Below are 5,060 nucleotides of genomic sequence, written 5' to 3'. Positions count from 1 at the left end.
GGTGGTAGAAATGGTGTGAGAGAAGTGTTGGGTGGTCGTGCAACTAGTGGTGGCAAGAAAGGTACAATGTCGCGTTGGGATGAAGCAAGTGTGCGGGGTTGGAATCATCTGTCAGGAAGGGTAGGTGTCGTTGGTAGTCAGAGTCACCCCGATGCCTATTGTGACTTGCTCCAGTCTATGATGGATTTCCTGGAAGCTTACAATAGGTCTAGAAAGGAAGAACATGAGGCTTTAACTTCTACAATAAATCAACTGCATTACATTTAATTCCACGTCAAAGAAAGGATTGTGGTGGTCTACCATGGTCAAAATCTACTAATTGAAAAGGCGGAGAAGTTGGAAATGTGGTTGGCTCACTTCGAGAAACATATGCAGTTCACCTATTATCCCCTTACCCCTGTTACAGATCCATTTGGGCACATCAACCCCAACTTGCAGATCGATACTATTGGGTCCCATCAACCCCTAGTGCAGTTTTTACATGCACTAAAGAAGTTAGTCATCAAAATGCCTCACTTCCAAAGAAGTCCCATCACTGAAAACATCCAAAAAATACCTCTAAGAAGATCAAGCAATGTAAACTTTGAAATGGGAACTATAAACTCAAAACGGGAACTCTGGCCAAAAAACGCCAAAAAAACATCAAAAGAGTGCTAAAAAGGAAAAGTGTGTATACTAGAACGATGGTTTTTTTTAGGGAAAATTTTGAACATGTTTTGAAAATGGCAATGAAAAACAAAATTTTCATGCAAAATATAGCTTGAAAATGAAAAAGTGATTATACTGGAAAGATGTTTTTTTTTTAAGGTCAATCTTAAAAATTAAAAAAAAAATGCTAGTAAAATGATCTAACAACATAAAAATGACTCATAACTTCTCATTTAACACGATATGGAAACCAAAAATTTTATTTCAAGAGACGACGCATACATCGTTTAGATAAATTGTCTTAAACAATTATTCAAAATCACTCATATTTTCTTGCATGCCTTCAGAATTCACATCTTCAGATGAGTGACTAGATGCTGATGAAGATGTTCCATATTCTTCTCTTTCATCAACTAGTTCCCCATCTGAGTCCACATGCATGCCCATCATTTCAGGTTTCAAAATTCTTCTAGATCTACGACTGGTTTCAGCAGACTCCCATCTCAATACTATTCCTTCTGGTAACAACCTTTTAAGAATCTCTCTCATCTTGAAGTGAAGAGTTCCCCTCTTTGTTAAATTGAAGTCATAAACAAGTATGTCAACATCCTCCAATTTCAATATGTCTGTGCAGTGACGATTTATATTCGTACCGTTTCTTTTTCTCTTTCCGCCATTTTTTTGTGAATTACCATCTCTAGATTATACACACCATTGAATGGGTGTGTATTTGTGGCATACCAATGTACTTCAACACTTGTAACATCCTCATTTTCTGTAAAGACCTTTATAACTTTAGAAACCCAGAATGGATAGCCATTGAGATCTCCATCTTCTAGCACTGTGATCATGCAACCCTCCTTAATATCTTGTACTGAACCTCTGTAAAGGTCTTCCATGGCTTCATGTTGTGCACGTGATCTTATGGAACCAATATACATCTATCTTTCCTCTGCCTGTGAAGAATTAATGATACCTTGAGATTGTTGCTGTTCAATAATGTTTATTTCCTCATGTGCATTCGACACATTTTGTGGCCAAATAAATGGATTTTTCAAAGGTATATCTTCATTTGTTCTTGTTGAAATGATATCACTTTGATTATTGAAAAATGACTCCCACCAAACTGAATCAGCAATGTCAAAGTACTCATATGTATATCTAATACATTTTTTAATTTGTTCTAGGCAATCAGAATAATTTATATCTCTATTTTGTTTGCATGCATTATTAACTTCACCAACTGATTGTAATAACCGTATTATCGATGAAAATATTGGATGATCTGGAATGAACTTCAGAAATTGCAAACCTGATGACGGTGCCCATTCTATAGTAGTTGAATACTTCTTGCCCCATATTAGTGTTTTCCCATCAATTTGTTTGATACGAAATTGATGTTGGAAGCTAATGTCATTAAGTTGTTCAATGCATTTCCCCTCACCATATGATCCCATAATAAACCTTCCATGTCAACAGCTTCTTCCAACACATCAAAAGTAGGCTCTAGCATGTATGATTTCTTAATACATTCAATTAATGATGGAAAGCTCCCAGCTTCCTTCCTCCTCAATGTGACTGAAAAACGACTGGACATATGATCAACATGGTCATGAGTGTGCCCAACAAGAAGGAAACCAACCTTTAACTTCTGAAAAATTCTCAATTCAACAAGCATGTTTAGATATCCAAAGACAACCTGGTTTTTGTTTTCATGGTAAGTGTTGTCCAATTGTAGATACAAAACTTTAGGAAGATTACCAGACCAATGAGAAAGCACATCATGAATTATGGTTATGGTCAGATTTGCATCATTATGAATATTTGGAGCTGTGAAGTACACCTTTGGCAACATTTTCCCATTGAAGACCATACAACTGACCAAGTGATACTGAATAAAATTTTCCTCCTGTAAATTTTTGGGTGTGCGAACAAAATGTGGTAAAAGTGTTTTCTTCTGGTCCATAACATCAATTATTAAACCCAAATATTTATTCAGATTATCATAACACTTCTTTCGATGCTTGTACAACTTTTTCCATTCATTTGTTTGTTGTTCGCAATGCTCCTGAAGTTCTTTGACAATTGAATCTACACAACATAAAAGAAAGTCATTAAGAAATATGTTTTCATACTTGATGAATATAAAATCTTAAAAGTTAAAGTTATGAATGCATACCTCTTTATGACCCTTCACATTTGTCCCTTTTTTATTTAAGAGAAGCACATGTACTGCAAATCCCCATCCGTGTCTTCTTATCAATACGGACATTGTTGAATTCTTTCTTCCATACCTTCACAAAGTATTGATATGTAATAAACAGGCCATGTCTATCAGCACCTTCTGCATATTCTTTATCTAAGTTGTAGATTTCGTGTCTCGAAAAATTATCTGGAATATGTATTGTCTCTCTATTTGGCATACACTCTCCATGCTTTGAAAAGAAATCTTTCATCCATGACATTGTTGTGTTTGATAATGGCCCAAACTGTCTTTTATGGTGTACTTCAGAATAAAATGTGGGATCCTTTTCCAAATTTTCTTGAATTCTCGAGAGACGAAAATTCCCAGTGGAATGAAACATTTTGAAAGCATTTCTACAGATAAATAAAGTCTTAATATGATAATCATAACCTGACAATGTAGATTTCATGCACCCAACTAAATATGAATTTTGCATGCTTTTATTCATTGACAAATATCTCTTCCTTCTCCCTAATGCAAATTTGAAATCCATATGTTTCAAGGAATATTTTTGGAAACATTCACTTGAAATGAGTGCACTGATAGAACTTCTTCTCGTCAGATATTTTTCTCTACCCCTTGTATAACTAGAACATCTTGCATTGATACGAAAAGGTCTGCTCCTACTCCTTGATACAATATTTCTTGGCAACATCTCCATCATTAGATCATCATTTGTATAAGGATTTTTATCATCATTAAGAGGAATGTTATCCACACTATGATCAACTGTGCTTTTCAAATACTGACTTGGAGGATATTCTTAATCTTCCCCTTCTTTAGTGCTACTGTCATAGTCCACAGAATTTGGGCTCAATGGAATTTTTAACTCAATGTTTATTGGATATTCTTCCTCATGTGCATTTTTAGTGCTGCTCTCACGGTCCATAGAATTAGGTCTAATTGTATCATCTTCTCCTTCATCACTGTTACCTTTATACTCATTAGAATTAGGACTAAGTGAATCATCATGTCCTTCATCACTGCTACTCTCATACTCCTTAGAATCGGGACTAAGAGGACATTGTCACACTCCATTCTTTTTAAATTCATCATCGCGCTCTTCATCACTGTTGCTCTCATAGTCCTTAGAATTAGGACTAAGTGGACACCGTGACACTCCATTATTTTGAAATTCATCATCCTGCTCTTCATCACTGCTGCTATCATAGTCCTTAGAATTAGGACTAACTGGACACCATGGCACTCCATACTTTTGAAATTCATCATCCCGCTCTTTATCAAAGCTGCTTTCATAGTTCTTAAAATTAGGACTAACTAGACACCCTGGCATTCCATACTTTTGAAATTCATCATCCCGCTCTTCATCAAAGTTGCTCTGATAGTCCTTAGAATTAGGACTAACTAGACACCATGAAACTCACTCCATACTTTTGAAATTCATCATCATGCACTTCATCGTTGTTGCTCTCATAGTCCTTAGAATTAGGACTAAGTGGACACTTTGACATTCCATTCTTTTCAAATTCGTTATCATGCTCTTCATCACTGCTACTCTCATAGTCCTTACAATTAGGACTGAGTAGACACTGTGACACTCCATTCTTTTGAACTTCACCATCTTGCTCTTCATCACTGCTGCTTTCATAGTCCATAGAATAAGGAATAAATGGACACCGTGAGACTCCATTCTTTTGAAATTTGTCATCAATCTCATCATCACTACTGCTTTCATAGTCCTTTGAATTCGGACTAAGTGGAATCCTTGACTCTTTATTTATTTGAAATTATCCATCCCCTCTTTCATTAGTGTTGCTCTCATAGTCCTTAGGATTATGACTAAGTGGGAGAATTGACCTTCTATTCATAGTGGAATAATTCTCATTATATTCATCCATATGAATAGAGTTGTTATGCGATGAAGATGTTGATGTTGTATAAATCGAAACTTCACTATCAGGACAATCCATCCCTTTCAAATAGAAGATGTTGAATGATACAAATGGAGAGTCTCCTAAAGATATTATATAGCTTTGAGAATGAAATTTTTCCTCCAAAAATTTCCCTCCCACAAAATTTCGCGAAAATATTTCCCTCCAAAAATTTTCCAACCAAAGAATTTCGAGAAAATATTCCCCTCCTAAAAGTTTGTGAGATTTATTTCACTTCATTATTTTATTATAAAATTTAATGAAAAATGTAAAGT

Source organism: Pinus tabuliformis, chromosome 9, assembly GCF_031772625.1.
Source record: "Pinus tabuliformis cultivar Carrire ecotype Pingquan chromosome 9, CPIR1, whole genome shotgun sequence".
Taxonomy (NCBI): Eukaryota; Viridiplantae; Streptophyta; class Pinopsida; order Pinales; family Pinaceae; genus Pinus; species Pinus tabuliformis.
The sequence above is the reverse complement of the archived record's forward strand: the minus strand, read 5'-3'. Positions refer to the sequence as shown.